General features: G+C 41.4%; 1 long non-coding RNA gene across 1 annotated transcript in view; it reads right to left on the bottom strand.

Moving 5' to 3' along the window:
* Positions 1-2,590: 2,590 nt before the first annotated feature.
* The window catches only part of LOC147363262 (uncharacterized), a 66,763-nt gene continuing 51,404 nt past the window's right edge, over positions 2,591-17,949 (bottom strand). The window contains exon 4 of the long non-coding RNA XR_015135908.1: positions 2,591-3,701. This is a non-coding gene — a long non-coding RNA (uncharacterized LOC147363262). The remainder of the gene's footprint in view (positions 3,702-17,949) is intronic.

Here is a 17,949-nt window from a genome sequence, read left to right as displayed (position 1 = left end):
ACCTCATGCGAAGAGTTGACTCATTGGAAAAGACTCTGATGCTGGGAGGGATTGGGGGCGGGAGGAGAAGGGGACGACAGAGGATGAGATGGCTGGATGGCATCACTGACTCGATGGATGTGAGTCTGAGTGAACTCCGGGAGTTGGTGATGGACAGGGAGGCCTGGCGTGCTGCAATTCATGGGGTCACAAAGAGTCGGACACGACTGAGTGACTGATCTGATCTGAACGCATATATATGGAATTTACAAAGATAGTAACAATAACCCTGTATACGAGACAGCAAAAGAGACACTGATGTATAGAACAGTCTTTTGGACTGTGTGGGAGAGGGAGAGGGTGGGATGATTTGGGAGAATGGCATTGAAATATGTGTAATATCATATATGAAGCGAGATGCCAGTCCAGGTTAGATGCACAATACTGGATGCTTGGGGCTGGTGCACTGGGACGACCCAGAGGGATGGTATGGGGAGGGAGAAGGGAGGAGGGCTCAGGATGGGGAACACATGTATACCTGTGGCAGATTCATTTTGATATATGGCAAAAACCAATACAATATTGTAAAGTTAAATAAAATAAAATTAACAAAAAAAAAGAAAGTCTTAGCGGTAACTTACCCTAGACGTTTAGGTAATTTGCTTCTAATGAAGTTTACATATATGGAGTACTGAAAGGAAGATTCCAAAGGGATGCGGGGTGGGGTGGGGGGGTTGACTGATTCGCTGTGATTTCTTGTTATGAAATTGTATGTTTTGACTGCAAAAATATGGTACAATTAAACATGCCTATTGCAAACACAAATGACACTCTCCTCCTTCCCCCCAAAATAAAACAAAAAATGAAAAAAAAAAATAAGCAAAATATTTGAACAGACACTTCACCAAAGAAGACATATGAAATGAAACACATGAAAAGTTGCTCAACATAATAGCCATCAGGGAAATACAAATTAAATCTATGAGATACTGAGACACTTATTATAACTGCTCTTTTTTTTTTTTTTTTTAACTGACAATTCAGAATGCTAAGAAAGATGTGGAGCCACTGGAATGTTCATATATTTCTGAAGGAAATGGGAAATGTGAAAACCAGTTTGGAGTATGATTTTATAGGTTTTTATAAATTAAACATACATTTACATTATGACCCAGTATGCTGGGTCATATACCCAGACTCATACACCCAGATTCAAGTGAATTCCACACCCATGTCTTCATATAGGAACATATACAAACCTGTGCACACATATTTAAGGCACTTTCATTTATAATTATTAAAAGCTGGAAACTACCCAAATGTCTAAGTGGTGAATGCATAAATAAATCAAATTCAAAAGCATTTCTGAAATACTTGAAAGGAGTCAGATTCAAAAAGACACATGTGTGATTCATTCTCAAAATTACAGGGCCAATAATAGGATCAGAGACTTCCAGAGACATGGATGGAAAGAGAGAAACAGCCTACAAAGAGGAATGAGAAAATTTAGGGAATTATGGAAACACTCTATCTTAATTATAGTAAAGGTTATGCATTGCATAAGTTTGTCAAAATTCTTAGAACTATATACCTAAAAAAGTGAATTTTATTATATGTAAGCTATATTTCAAAAGATGTTTACTGAAATATTGATATATCCATGGATGAGAATGGGAATCTAAAGATAATAGATTTTAAAAATTAATTTCAGTACTGTCTTCCCTACTGAAGGAATAATTAATTTGTTAAGTGATCTATCTTCACTGATAGCCTAATCTCAGGGTTGTATGGGAAAGCAGTATCTTCACCAGGCTGTGGACAGAGAAAAGACCAGAGATTCAGGCCCTCATTACTAGGACCATACATTTCAAAATGATCTCCATTTTATACATCTCTCCCATTTTGCAAATGTAGACACCTGACTATTTCATCACACCTCGACAAGGCAGGGCTCTCTGTGCCCTGACCATCACCAGGGCAGTCTCAATATAGAGAGCTTGCAAAATACACATAGTCTCTGCTAGGTTTCCCACCACATTCACCCAACATATAAAAGACCCAGAATCAACCCAAATATACATTAAGTACAACACTTGAACAGACACACAAATGGGATGCTTATTCTCAAAAGCTCAGAATTCAACTAGGTAGATGAAATAGGTAAATGAAAAGAGAAACTAAAAACATAGTACAGTATACAGAAAGTGTCACTTAATTGGTACGGACAATTGTGGTCATTTAAAATAGAAGCTCTGAACCTAAAAAAATGGATACTTATTCTCATCATTTATTATAAACCACCAAGCCTGGACTTCCCTGGAGGTCTAATGATTAAGAATCCACTTGTCAATGCAGGGGATGCAGGTTCAACCCCTGGTCTGGGAAGATTCCACATGCCATGGGGCAGTGAGCCTATGCACCGTAACTACTGAAGCCCAGGTGCCCTAGAACCCAGGCTCCACAGCAAGCTTCTGCAATGAGAAGCCAGCACAATGCAACCAAGGGTAGCCTCGCTCACTGCAACTAGAGAAAAGCCTTCAGGCAACAAGGAAGATTCAGTGCAGCCAATACATAAATTAAGCAATTAAAAAAAAAAACCACACAGCACCAAACCCTTTTCTGGCACCACCGCATTTAATCTTCATAACAACTCTGAGATTTGAACTTGTTATTCATTTACAAAAAAGGAACTGAAAACTTAGATGAGATCAGTCAATTGTTCATTGCCCACCGCAAGCCATGGATAAACCATGATGTGAATTTTGGAGTATCTAGAGGATGGCAAAGCCTTAAAGTTCTCCACTATCCTCAGCTGAGTTGGTTGAGGACTAGTCATGAAAGCGGTAAAACTTCAACTAGACTTTACAGAGTACAGGATTCTACAGGGGCAACCGTGAGATCAGGTGTGATGCAAAACTCAACAACTGTTAAGAGGGAAATGAAAGCAACAGAAATACAATGTCTACTTTGCAAATATTATTAGATTGCATCCAGTATGTGTGAGCTCTCCAATATTTTATCATAAGTTTAGTGACTACACAGCTCCCTCCTTTTTATTTATATCTAGCCTCTAAATCAGGTCAAAACATTTCAAAAATAGAGACCTCTCCTGCTGAAATGAATTTCCATGTTAGGAATTTTCTTCGGGGAGGTGGTGATGGAGAATTCATTCAAATTGGCTTAGGTGAGCTATTCTCTACTATGAACCTCTTGGCTAGCTCTAAGAAGATGGAGAAATGCAATAAGACCCTCCACAAACCACAAATAAAAATACTCACATTCTTTTATCCCTGAGTTATAGCTTTAAGATTAGACATTTAAAATCAGAATTATCTAATGCAACCTAAGGCCCTTCCTTGAAGGATCACACTTCTTGTTATGCACAAACAGAAGGGGCTTCTTTTTCATCAGATCAGATCAGATCAGTCGCTCAGTCGTGTCCGACTCTTTGTGACCCCATGAATCGCAGAATGCCAGGCCTCCCTGTCCATCACCAACTCCCGGAGTTCACTCAGACTCACGTCCATCAAGTCAGTGATGCCATCCAGCCATCTCATCCTCTGTCGTCCCCTTCTCCTCTTGCCCCCAATCCCTCCCAGCATCAGAGTCTTTTCCAATGAGTCAACTCTTCGCATGAGGTGGCCAAAGTACTGGAGTTTCAGCTTTAGCATCATTCCTTCCACCCACCAACTCCATCTTAGTCTTCTGATGCTCAGATAGCCCTAGGATAGGCAAGGAAAATTTTTGAAACGGGCACATCTATTGAATTCCAGTGAAAAATAATTAGAAAAATGGACACTTCAGAGCGATCTTTTTTTTTTTTTTTTAATAGTCAAATAGTAAATATTTTCAGCTTTGTGGGCCATAAGGCCTCTGTTGCAACTACCCAACTCCATGTGGTAACACAAAAGCAGCCATAGACAATACTTCAATGGGTGTGGCTACCTTCCAGTAACTTTACAAAAGCAGGCAGCCCCTGTTGTAGGCGGAGGCATTTTGGGAGCTGAACTGCTGTGTCAATCAACAGAAAGGACCTCAGGAATTCTAAAAGGTGCAACGCATCAAAGCTTGTTGCCCACTGTTTCAGCTGGCAGATCAGGCATGCTGCCTACCCAACCTTATGCACAAGGCCCTCCATTCCCAGTTTGGTCTTTTTATTTGTCCAGAACTTAAACTGCTCATGGATTTCCACTAGTGATTGTGGCAAAGGCAGTGGATTTAACTCCTTTTCTTTACTTGATATCCTCATTTACAAGAGAGAACACGGGGAGAACACAGGGCGAGGTCAATACCAGAATAGGGAGATGCATGATGTTAGCTATTCTCTTCTCTTTAATCCCCCACACCATGTGTGATCATCTCTGTCTGTCTGTCTGTCCCTCACTCTTTCCTTCTCCATACTTGGATTTTAATTTTGCTCAGATCCCAAATTTTATTTCGCTGACCCCACCCTAAACACATGATTCGGTTGATTACAATCAGGTTAAGGCAGAATTACTTTCTGATCATTATGAACAGGCAGGAAAGCAAGACTTAAATCTCCAAAGAAGGTTCTCTTCTCCGTTTAAGCCTCAAGGCTCACCAAAGAAGTCGTCAATCAGCAACCGATTTTAAAATTCTCTTAAAAATGTTTTACTAGTTCACTTTGCTTGGCATTTTTATCGCTATTTATATCTGTAAAGTAGTGATATAATTAGTAAAGCTATTAATGTTTCTTATGCTTAGTATTACAAATGCTATAAATCTAGCTTATAGCAAAATAAATAATGATGATAACACTGTCAAGCATCAATATAATTGCTGGACGGCTTTGTGTAAACCAAACCAGTATTAGCCCTGTTAAACAGCTTAGTGTAGATCACTTAGCCACCCTCCTTTTGAACTATTCATGGAGCCCAGAAGGAACCATTGAGTAAAAACCCTGTAACTGTCCCGTGTTTCACAGCACAGGACAGCACAGGAGGCCCACGCCCTCTGACTGGTCCTCGATATATTGCTTAAATGAAAAAAGAGGATCCTTTTAAGAGGACAGAATAAACATGATACAATCCTACATCTGCTCTATTGCAAACCTAAAGTGATCAAAGTCCCTGAACTCTCAGTTATACATATAGGTGAACCCTTATTGGGCTGTTAAATTTTTCCATTCTGCAAAAGCAAAGATTCCTTCTGACCAACATAGAACCTCATTTTTAGCAGGGTCCCCCTAAACAAAAGCCCATAAATCTGAGGTCAAAACCCTTTTCTCAGGGTGATGAAAACTCCCTTTGTTTTGCTATCTAGTTTATACCCCACTACCTACCTACATACAAAAGAAGAGGATGCAATCTTATCTATAAGCTCTTCCTAGCATCCCTGCTTTCACTAACCAGAAAGGATTAAAATGAACAGCCCTGCGCACTGGGCCTGAGTAATGGGCCTTCAAAAACCAAAGTATTAGACAAATATATCAGCTATGAGATATAATACCAAGGGCTAGTTCCACAGTATCAGCATTTTTAACTTTCATTCTAAAGTGACTGGATGATAAGAGGGTACAATTCGTATTTGGAATTCAGGGCTAGAGGATCTTTTTAATAAAACTGTTTTTACCATGTAGCTATATATCATTTCTTACCAAAATGCAAAACAAAGCCCAGGTCTTTTTTTTTTTTTCCCCCTTTCTCTCTCCCAAACATCCATAATGATAGATTTCCATTTCATTTTTTCATTCTTTGAATATATTTTTCAAGCCAAACTTTCATCGCTGCTGCTGTTGTTGATGGCACCAAAAGGTTTCAGGGAATCTTTCTTTGCTCAGACTGCAGCTTGCAGACCCAGACAGAGAAGGAAAGGAAGTTGTTGGGTGAATAATGAGGGCTGAGCAGGAGATGCCCATGGTGGCAGGCATGAGGCCAGATGAATAGGACTGCATTTGTGTGTTCAAAAGGAGTCTCTCTTTATTGTTGTCTTTGGCCTGTTGTGCCAGCCGCTAACGAGTGGACAGGCATTACCATTCATTAGCATTTTTATGGCACTTCATACTTGCAGTGCACATTACAAATTGTATTTGTTAACCTCGCAACGTTCCTTGTGAGACCATCACCACTGACTCACACTTACAGGGCAGTCCATGTTCAGCAGGCATGAGCAAAATTCAGAATTGGAAGATTGCCGCGTTTTGGATGCAACTCCTAACAAGCACATTAAAGACGCCTAGGGAATGGCCAGGCTCCTCACTGGCAACTCCACTCTTCATAGTTTCACTTGTCTTTTATGCCTGCCACCTGTGAGTTAATGTCTAGGTTCATCTACGGTGCTGCAAATGGTATTATTTCATTCTTTTTATGGCTGAGTAGTATTTCATTGTATATATGTAGTACATTATATATATCACATCTTCTTTATCCATTCCTTGTCGAAGGACATCTAGGTTGCTTCCATGTACTGGCTATTGCAAATAGTGCTGCAGTTGCTGCAGTGAACACTGGGATGTGTGAATCTTTTCAAATTATGGTTTTCTCCAGGTACACGCCCAGGAGTGGGATTGCTAGATCATATGGTAGTTCTATTTTTAATTGTTATAAGTCCATAATAATTTCTCATTTCCTGTGATCGAGAGGCAAGGTCAAGCAATTGAAAGAATGATTGTAGATTCCAGAACACAATTAGTAGCTGAGTTACAGAGAGAGCTCTGGGTGAATCTTTGTCAACTGGACAATCTCACTGACTTAAAAGGAGGATCCTCATTTCCAAAAACTGTCAGAGAGTAACTTCTTCCTCAAAGGAGCTATAAAGATGAAGGACATACTTTAGGGAGAGAACCAGACAGAGATCTGCCTAGGAACACCCTTGCAAAACCTCACAGAGCTACCAGACCTTTCAGCAGAGGAATTTACAAACACAGCATTCAACTGTGGCCATATGGACTGTAGGCCACCAGGCTCCTCTGTCCATGGGATTCTCCAGGGAAGAATATTTGAGTGGGTTGCTATGCTTTCCTCCAGGGGATATTCCTGACCCAGGGATTGGACCCAAGTCTCCTGCATTGCGGCAGATTCTTAACCTTCTGAGTCACCAGGGAAGCCCTCAAAACTGCCAACCTTATCTAAATTGCTGGCCCAGATTCAGGATGATTTCCTCAGTCACAACATGGCTTATTGAATGCCCACTACCTGCATCATTTTGAAATAATTTCAGGCTTCAAAATGGTATAAAATCAGCACAAAGAGTTCATACACCCTTCATCCAGATTCCTCAGCTTACAAAACCATTATACAGTTACATAAGACATGAAATTAACATTGAAACAATGTTACAATTATATTTGAAGACTATATTCAAATTTTACCTATAATCATATTTAGATCTTTTTATCTGGTCCAGTATCTAATCCTGGATTTGATATTGCATTTAGACAGTTCTTCAGTTTGTCTTTTAACATTTATGACCTTGATACTTTTGGAGTAAAGGCCAGTTATTTTCTGAAGTGTCCCCCAATATGGGTTTGCCCCCAAATCTTGCTTCCTGAAGATAAAACTCAAGACAGAGTATCCCAAATGCTGCTTTGTCCTTCTCAGTGAATCATATCAGGAGGCACATGATTTAGATTTGACCCACTCGTATATAACAAACATCATTATTTATTATGTTGATAACTTTGATCACATGATAAAGGTGCTATTTATCAGGATTTTCCAATGTAAAATTTCTATTTTTCCCTTTTTAACTTACATGTATCTTGGGGAGGTACTTCAGTTCAGTCTCTCAGTTGTGTCCAACTCTGCAACCCGATGGACTGCAGCACGCTAGGCTTCCCTATCCTTCACCAACTCCCAAAGCTTGCTCAAACTCGTGTCCACTGAGTCAGTGATGCCACCCAACCATCTCATTCTCTGTTGTCCCCTTCTCCTCCTGCCTTCAATCTTTCCCAGCATCAGGGTCTTTTCCAATGAGTCAGTTCTTCACATCAGGTGGCCAAAGTATTGGAGCTTCAGCTTCAGCATCAGTCCTTCCAAAGAATATACAGGACTAATTTCCTTTAGGATTGACTGGTTTGACTTCCTTGAGGTCCAAAGGGCTCTCATGAGTCTTCTCCGGCACCATAATTCAAAAGCATCAATTCTTCAGTGCTCAATTTTCTTTATAGTCCAACTCTCATATCCATACATGACTACTGGAAAAATCATAGCTTTGACTAGATGGACCTTTGTCCACAAAGTAATGTCTCTGCTTTTTAATATGCTGTCTAGGTTGGTCATAGCTTTTCTTCCAAGGAGCAAACGTCTTTTAATTTCATGGCTTCAGTCATCATCTGCAGTGATTTTGGAGCCCAAGAAAATAAAGCCTGTCACTGTTTCCATTGTTTTGCCATCTATTTGCCATGAAGTCATGGGACTGGATGCCATGATCTTAGTTTTTTGAATGTACTTAGAGATGGTAAATATTCTGTTTTTCATCATACATCCACATATTAATTCTAGCATCCTTTATAGATTTTTTTTTATATGCCAGCATTTTGATACACATTTTTCATGCATTATTTCATTTAATTCTTACTGAGGAATCTGAAGTTCACAGTAATTAAGCAACTCAACCTAGGACTACTAAGTGATAGAGCTCTATCAGAATACAGCTACTAACTGATAGAGCCAGAGTTTGGATCACAGTCTGACTTTACAACTCTTACAAATGAGAGGAGAGGCAGACCAGCATGGACTGTGGACCCTGGCCTAGCCTATTCTGCTACCATGAGTGTAGCATTACTTAAAAGTATAAACGTGCACACAACAATGGTACAATTTTTACTTTCTAGGTCAATACAGAACATGGGGAGAATATTGTAAGGGGAACACAGGACATTAGATCTAATTCAGCTGGAATTGGCACAGTATTTCTTTATTTTTCTTCCTTTCTTTTTAATCTTTTTTTTTTTCCTTTTAATTGGGGCATAACCCTCCAGTCAGCATTGTGCAAAGCCAGGTAAAAGAAATGGTCCAACCTTTAGGAGTTTAACACTTAAATTAATCAAGGCCAATGGCTTATGACACCAAGCACAGCTACCCTAGCAGACAAACCCTAAGAAGAAATAAGGGATCACCAATATTTAAGACAAGTCTGTCCTGAGGCCCAGTGGATAAACAAAGCCTTGAAAGATCTTGGACACTGAGTGCTTAACAAATTTAACTCCACAGAAAAATTTCTCTGATTAAATAATACCAGCTTATGCTATTTTACTGAGTCCATATGTTCTGTGAGGGCAGAGACCATGTCTGTCTTGTCTATCAATACATCCCCCAGACCTTGCACAGTGCCTGACTCACAGAGTTCATATTTATTGAATTGAATGTTCTGGTCCAAGTATCATATTTCAAAGTGTGTTCTAGGCAGAATATATGGCAATAATGTGGGTTCTGCGGGAAGGTCTGAGGAGGGACTCAACCTGATAAATACATTTCTAAAAAAGGAAGCCCAGGGTCCAGTACTAATAAACATTTCATCTTGCTTTGATTCTATACATTATCATGTAGCTGGTCTTCAAGAGAGAAGAGCTGGCCAGAGTGATAGATTCTGTTGATGCTGTTTTGTTTTGGGTAAAGTTATCCTGTTTATGAGCCATCAGTACTAACATAGAAACCATACTCTGCTTCCTTGAAACATTTCTATGATCAAATCCCAGTAATAAGCTAAAGAACCTGACTCAAGTTATCAGGGACTAAAGAACCTGACTCAAGTTCATAAGAAATGATCATCCCATATAACTGTCTTCCGACATAGCTAGATATGAAAGCCCAAATGATGTTACCAAAAGGTGTCTGTTTATCTTTCCATCTCTCGGCTCTGCTTATCTCTGTTGAGCTTAAACTGACTCTCTTCACACCGTGTCAGAACTGCTAACAACACCTTACTCACACATTTCAAGCCTAACAAATCCAGAGGAAAGAACAAGCCTTCTCTACAGCTCTGTAAAGAAAGTCTCAGGATTATGATTGGTCAGATTGAGTCAGGTGTCCATCCTTGAACCAATCAATACAGCCTCCAGGGTGAGATTGACAAGGCCTCAGCCACATGCCCAGTCCTATGGTGGGTGGGGCAGCCAAGTTGAACCAATTATGTGGAATTTATTCCCCCCCCCCGCCCCCGCAATAAAAAGAATGTGGTTGCCAGAAGTGAATAGAGAGAAGTAATCCTTAAAGTCAAAAGTACCAGATGCTCATTGCAGTCTACACTTAACAGTAGCTGAGAATTGAGGTGTCCCTTTTCTCATCAGTCTTTCTTGAACTATCTTGGTTCCACAAATATTTTCTTCTCTGATCTCCACAGGTGTTAACTGTATAGCACACTGTCCCACACAGTTCCATAACTGAATGTGACATCACTAATAAGAGGATAAGCTACCAGAGGACAGAAGCCTTGTGTTATTGGTCCTCTGCAATGTTCCTTCCATTCTTGCAGTGCATGGGGCAGACACTCTGCAATGACTGTTAAGGTTCCAAGCCAAAAACTTCTGCTATCACATCAGCTCATCTCAGGCCCCTTGCTGACAATCTGAAACTTAGTCCAGTTTGGGCTTCTTCATCTAGTGGGTACCTGAACCCAAAGCATTATGGCAGGCAAGAATCTCTTTGTTTTGAATTGTTACGAAAGAGAGACCCATGCAGGTACTTCAGACCAAAATTATGCCAAGCCCCCAAAAGTCCTTTCAAAAGTTAGCAAGACTTTCCAAACAAGAAAGCTTAGAAGAAATTCTAAATGAGATTTTTAGATCTTAGCACTGATAGAAGAGGAGCTGCCATGTGAGAACGGGGGGCTGTGGGAGGGAAAGACACAGAAATCCCTCAGTCATATAACGCCAGCCTGGTTTCTGCCTCCTGCTCCTGCAGTTGGCTTCCCCGGGTCTGCTGACCTTGTGCTGGAAAACTGGTCACGTGGGGCTCAAGTTATCAAACTTCACCTGCCTGGGTGTATGCTTCTGACTTTTGTCTGTGTTTCTATTACACAAATGCCACAAATTCTGTCTCTGCAAGATTGAATTGAAGATTGAGCTGCCTGAAACTCCGAGGAGGGGAGCATCTCTGTCCCCTCTGCTCCAGCTGGAGACCCAGGGACCGTCTCCAGCACGTCCCTAACAGCGTCTGGATCCCTGGAGGAGATCTGGAGGAGATTTATGTTTATCCAAGTTCTCATGCCCGCTGGCCTTCTGAATCAAAGGTGGAGTTATAAAGCAAAGAAATTTACTGCAAGACTCTAGCATGCACTCATGAGGCTGAAGCAGTTCGCTCCTTTTTAATAAGGTTAAAAATAGTTACAAGTGGAGCATTGGAATAAGGGCCTAAAACAGCTCTGTGGTGCATCTGGGACTTGGGCCTGGCCGACATTTTACAGCCCAGCCTATTAAAAATCGCAGGCCGGAGCTTCCCCAGCCCCTCGCCCTCACCAGGCACACTAACGACGCAGCCTGTGCGCCGCTGGACGTGTTCAGCCCTGGCATCTGGATCCCAGAACAGTCGACCAGGGCCAGTCAGCCTCTGCTGACAATTACGAGAGGTCACTTTAACTACCTGTTGACTTGTTTCACATTAAGGCCAGCCAGCTGGGGCAGAAAAAGCTTTGGCAAGAGAGAAGAGCAAAACCTGACCTACAGTTCAATGTTGAGATGGCCGAAAATAAACCCCCTGGAAGAAGGGGCAAGTGCATTTGTGGCTGATTGGAGGGAGGAAAGCAAATTAAGCTCCTGATACCTAAGATCAAGCAGGAGAAACTGAGTTCCAGAGAAGAAGCCACTCCTCAAACCCTGCCCAGGTCGGGGAAGAAGCCACTCCTCAAACCCTGCCCAGGTCGGAGCCACACTCCATCTGCCTACAGAGCAAACCTGTGCCCTTGTAAGCAGAAAGCAGCAGCAAAGCTGCAGTGCCTCCTGCCTCAGTCTAAACGGTAATGTGATTATAAAACCTCAGATCAAAGGATCGAAAGGATCCTGGCCAAATGCCAGGGAGAGTCATGGCTCCTGATAGAACTAAATCAGGTCCAATCTGGATCTGAGAATAATAAAGCAATTAGCCATGAAGTGACAGAAGCTGAATTTCACAGTAAAAGCAGTGCTAACCAGCCATTTAGCATCATGAGAACAAGACCCTCTTTCTTTAGCCACCTGCGGTCACCACCCCACCCCCTATGCTATAACTCCCACCACCTCCCCCGCTTGCAACTCGCTGAATGTGAAAGACTAAGCCCAGGCCTGCGCTAACAGGCAGACAGGGGTGGGGCAGTGGACAGACCCCTCATTCAGAGGCCTCCAGAGGACACGTTGACTTGGCTCCGAAGAAAAAGAGCTCACTAACTACTCAGAACTTTTCACAACGAGGCTCTGGCTACTTAGTTAATTGGCAGAGATGAAAGGCAAGGATATGATGAGAAATGGTGGTTTATCACAAATGAAGGAAGAAAAACCAACACCAATCTTGGTTTCCGTCACTAAAGAATCTCAGAAGACATAAAACTGCTTGGAGTTTCGAAAATCATACTTAAGCAAACAGGTCTGTGTTGATATAACCTTGCAAGTCTGACCATCCTTGCTTATTTCACCCCAAATATATGCACATGTACATGCACACACACACAGATTATTGCTAAAACTCCTATTTTTGCAAGTGGACTCTGTCTTTCCCACCTGCTATGGCCAGGTAGTCAACATATGGTCTGTCAGGCTACTCAGTGATGCTGCTGCTGCTGCTAAGTCACTTTAGTCGTGTCCGACTCTGTGCGACCCCACAGATGGCAGCCCACCAGGCTCCCCTTCTCTGGGATTCTCCAGGCAAGAACACTGGAGTGGGTTGCCATTTCCTTCTCCAATGCATGAAAGTGAAAAGTGAAAGTGAAGTCACTTAGTTATGTCCGACTCTTCACAACCCCATGGACTGCAGCCTACCAGGCTCCTTTGTCCATGGGATTTTCCAGGCAAGAGTACTGGAGTGGGGTGCCATTGCCTTCTCCTACCCAGTGATAAGAGCCACCTTTACCACCAGTCACAAGCAAATGGGATTTCAGAATTACGTAACTTGCCCTGTAGTCCTTTGGTCCATTAGTTTACACACAGAGCTTTGTTTTTATCTTTTCTTTTCCAGGAGACTTCTAGAAAAGGAGACAAGAAAATATATAAGGAAGAAGAAAAGAAAGAGAAAGAACAGCAGGAAGGAGCAAGAGAAAAACAAGCAGTTTCTTAGAGTTCTAGAGAGATACCTATCACACTTGCAATGTATACATACATAAAAATTAGATTACTTAGCTCTGGCTAGCTGCTTTAATATTATCAATACCTTTGAACATTCAACATGTTCCTATCACCCTGACAAGTTCCTGTGAATTCACTAGTATCTTGAAAAAAAGAAAAAGGAAATCATCTCCACTCTCCTCCTCAGAGAGAACTACTTACACAAATCCTTTCGAAAAGGTCAGAGAAACAAAATAAATTGGGTAACCCATGTGATAACTTTTGGGAAGACAAGAGAAGCATGCAGAAAGGGAAGTAAATGAGCTTCAATTCAGTAGGTTCCCTCAATGGAGAGCATTCCCAACACTGTAATCCCATTTTCGGTCAATCCACATGTAATCCAATTCTCTCAATAGCATGGAAGAGCCAAAAATTTCTGTCAAATTGGGATAATGGTTATTCTTTGGGAAGATGTTTAATTTTATTATAGGGAGTGCAGGCAGACTATAATCTCTAAAATAGATCCACTGGTCAGGTTAAGAAAAAAAGATCCCAAATGAAGAAATGACCTTTCTTTTCTAATCTTTATCCATGTTATCTTTAAACATGGATAAAGTCAAGATGGTACACTTCGTTTTCTCCTCTCTGTGCAGAGAAAAAGAACATGTACATATGTGTGCACATGCATGCATATACAATCAACCTGTTATTCTTGTTGCTGTATTTTAAATCACCAAGAGCACGGGTTTATAATGAAAACACAGACAGGCCCGTAACTAGAGCAGCATTAGCAGGCCCCACCACAATAACCATTTAAACTCCCTTTTTCTTAGAAATGGCTGGCCCAACCAATGAGAACAGAGTAAATACGGCTGGCATCTTAATGACCTTTGAGCATTAGCAGATGGCCTTTTTATGATCACAGATTAGCAGGACATGGTCGTTTGTTAATGGCCGATAACAGGTGCCCGTGGTCCCTTACACCCCGTTCTGTGCCCTTTCTTTACCTTCCCCAAGGAAGCAAGGGTTCGTCTCTGAGTGAACCTGCTTACTCTGGGCCATCCTTTGTTTCCCTTTTGGCTGCAACACAGCCCATTCCACGCAACCCAAAGAGCCTGCAAGGATGCAACCACTTCAGTGTCTCAATTTCCCTCTACCCTTTTGTCTCTCTCTGAAGACATGCTCCTCTGGAAATGAGTCCCTAAGCCTTGCAGCTTCTGAACCACATGAGCCCACCCAGCAGCAAAGGGAAAACCACAGTAACCCAAACTTACTGACAGGAGGATGCCTGGTACAAAAAACCACAGTCAAGTCTCTGTCCAAACAATTAAAAGATTCAGCCAGAGTGAGCACAGCCATCTGAAGCCTCAGTTTCTGCCAGTTACAGTATCCAATTAATTTCACCTGGAACACAGCAGAGCCATGCCCTGCACTCCACCCACTCCCCTCACATACAGGACCACTTCCTTTCTCTGCTTGTCCTCTCACTTCCCAGATCCTGCATTCTCAAGAAGAGAATCAGTTATGAGAAGCCAGTACCCAGTTATGTAAATAATTCTTCCACCAAGATTTGGGTAAGTATTCCCTTGTCTTAGCAAACACCCTCTTCCAACAACACAAAAGACAACTTGACACATAGACATCACCAGATGGTCAATATCAAAATCAGATTGATTATATTCTTTGCAGCTGAAGATGGAAAAGCTCTATAGAGTCAGCAAAAACAAGACCAGGAGCTGACTGTGGCTCAGATCATGAACTCCTTACTACAAAATTCAGACTTTAAGAAAGCAGGGAAAACCACTAGGCTTTCAGGTATGAGCTAAATCAAATCCCTTACCATTATATAGTGGAAGTGGCAAATAGATTCAAGGGATTAGATCTGATCGACAGAGTGCCTGAAGAACTATGGACAGGAGTTCATAACATTGTACTAGAGGCAGTGATCAAAACCATCCCCAAGAAAAAGAAATGCAAAAAAGGCAAAATGGTTGTCTGAGGGGGCCTTACAAATAGCTGAGAAAAGAAGCGAACTGAAAGGCAAAGGAGAAAAAGAAAGATATACCCATCCGAATGCAGAGTTCCAAAGAATAGCAAGAAGAGATAAAAAAAAAAACCTTCCCAAGTAAACAATGCAAGAAATAGAGGAAAACAATTGAACAGAAAAGACTAGAGATCTTTCCAAGAGATACCAAGGGAACATTTCATGCAAAGATGGGCACTTTAATAAAGGACAGAAATGATATGGACCTAACAGAAGCAGAAGATATTAAGAAGAGGTGCAAGAATACACAGAAGAACTATACAAAAAAGATCTTCATGACCCAGATAACCACGATGGTTAGATCACTCACCTAGAGGCAGCCATCCTGGAGTGTAAAGTCAAGTGGGCCTTAGAAAGCATCACTACAAACAAAGCTAGTGGAGGCGATGGAATTCCAGCTGAGCTATTTCAAATCCTAAAAGATGATGCTGTGAAAGTGCTGCACTCAATATGACAGCAAATCTGGAAAACTCAGCAGTGGCCACAGGACTGTAAAAGGTCAGTTTTCATTCCAGTCCCAAAGAAAGACAATGCCAAAGACTGTTAAAACTACCAAACAATTGCACTCATCTCACTCGCTAGCAAAATAATGCTCAAAATTCTCCAAGCTAGGCTTCAATAGTATGTGAACCGTGAACTTCCAGATGTTAAAGCTGTATTTAGAAAAGGCAGAGGAACTAGAGATCAAATTGCCAACATCTGTTGGATCATAGGGGAAAAAAAGAGAGAGAGAATTAGAAAAAAAGAGAGAGATTAAAGGAAAAAATCTACTTCTGCTTTATTGACTACGCCAAAGCCTTTGCCTGTGTGGATCGTAACAAACTGTGGAAAATTCTTCAAGAGATGGGAATACCAGACCATCTTTCCTGCCTCCTGAGAAACCTGTATGCAGGTCAAGAGGCAATAGAGCTGGACATGAAACAATGGACTGGTTCCGAATAGGAAAAGAAGTACGTCAAGGCTGTATATTGTCATTTTGCTTATTTAACTTATATGCAAAGTACATCATGAGAAACGCTGGGCTGGAGGAAGCACAAGCTGGAATCAAGATTGCTGGGAGAAATATCAATAACCTTAGATATGCAGATGACACCACCCTTATGGCAAAAAGCAAAGAAGAACTAAAGAACTTTTGATGAAAGTGAAAGAGGAGAGTGAAAAAGCTCGCTTAAAATTCAACAATCAAAAAATGAAGATCATGACATCTGGTCCCATCACTTTATGGCAAATAGATGGGAAACAATGGAAATAGTGACAGACTTTATTTTCTTGGGCTCAGTAATCACTGCAGATGGTTACTGCAGCCATGAAATTAAAAGACACTTGCTCCTTGGAAGAAAAGCTATGACCAACCTAGACAGCATATTAAAAAGCAGAGACATTACTTTGTCGACAAAGGTCCATATAGTTAAAGCTATGGTTTTTCCAGTCATCATGTATGGATGTGAGAGCTGGACCATAAAGAAGTCTGAGTGCCGAAGAATTGATGCTTTTGAACTGTGATGTTGGAGAAGACTCTTCAGAGTCCCTTGGACTGCAAGGAGATCAAACCAGTCGATTCTAAAGGAAATCAATCCTGTATACTCATTGGAAGGACTGATGCTGAAGCTCCAATATTTTGGCCACCTGATATGAAGAGCTGACATTAGAAAAGACCCTGATGCTGGGAAAGACTGAAGGCAGGAGGAGAAGGGGATGTCAGAGGACAAGGTATTTGGGTGGCATCACCGATTCAATGGACATGAGTTTGAGCTTGCTCTGGGAGTTGGTGAAGGACAGGGAAGCCTGGTGTGCTGTAGTCCATGGGGTTGCAAAGAGTCGGACATGACTGAGTGATTGAACAACAACAACCCCTTGTCTTAGTTGATTCTTGGAGCAGTTCTGGAGGGCACCAGGAGGCAGAGTAACTACCAAACTGACTTCTCTGTGTTCATCTCTGTGGGTGGGGAAAGACAACTCCTACAATTAGCCTGAGATGTTGACCGGCTCTAGGACCTTAGGGTTGCAATCCCCAGTGAGCTGAAGAAGAAGCCCACCTTAAGGCTGGAGCAGAAGCAGAACTCAGAACTGTCACAGAACCTTTAAACCGAACACCCCTGTGCTGGAAGTGGAAGCCTTCTTCTCTAAAACATGGAAGGAGGGCCAGTGGAGACTGAGCTCTGCACACACTCTGCTGTATGGAGAGGTCTGCTTATTAGAATTAAAAGTACTATTTTTCAAAACATAAGTGAATGTACATCATTGGAAAACAACTTGTTTTCCAAAGGAGACATTTTTTTTTTTTGTCTTTACTAAAATGCTAAAAAATATATTTGTCTATTACTGCTACCTTACAAAACAGAGCTTAGGAAATTGTTGGCACCTTATTTTTAAGTAAATGAGAGATCCTCCCAAATGGATAGATTTGTTCCAGCATGAATGGAAACATGGACTTTCTAAGGATTTTTTTTTTTCTTTGTAATGAGTTGAGGGAGTTACTATGTGTTTTGACAAGATTGGCCATTAGGGGAAAAAAAAAATCTTATTTTCAGCTTGAAAAGCTGTATATTCTCTGATAACTATTACATCTATGAGGATATTCTTTGCTGTTTGGGGGCTGATCACTTGGAGTTGAGGAAGAGGATTAAATAATTCTAGAGGGATTAAATCACAAAGTCAGATTTAAAAGTAGTCACTTCTCTGGCTTGTACAGGAAAAGTATGAATCGACCATGGTCCTTTAGCCTGTCTCCCATCCT

The sequence above is a fragment of the Bos grunniens genome, chromosome 11 (genome assembly GCF_055505025.1).
Source record: "Bos grunniens cultivar Pamir isolate PY7600 chromosome 11, Bosgru_T2T1.0, whole genome shotgun sequence".
In the NCBI taxonomy this organism is placed as follows: domain Eukaryota; kingdom Metazoa; phylum Chordata; class Mammalia; order Artiodactyla; family Bovidae; genus Bos; species Bos grunniens.
The sequence above is the reverse complement of the archived record's forward strand: the minus strand, read 5'-3'. Positions and strand labels throughout refer to the sequence as shown.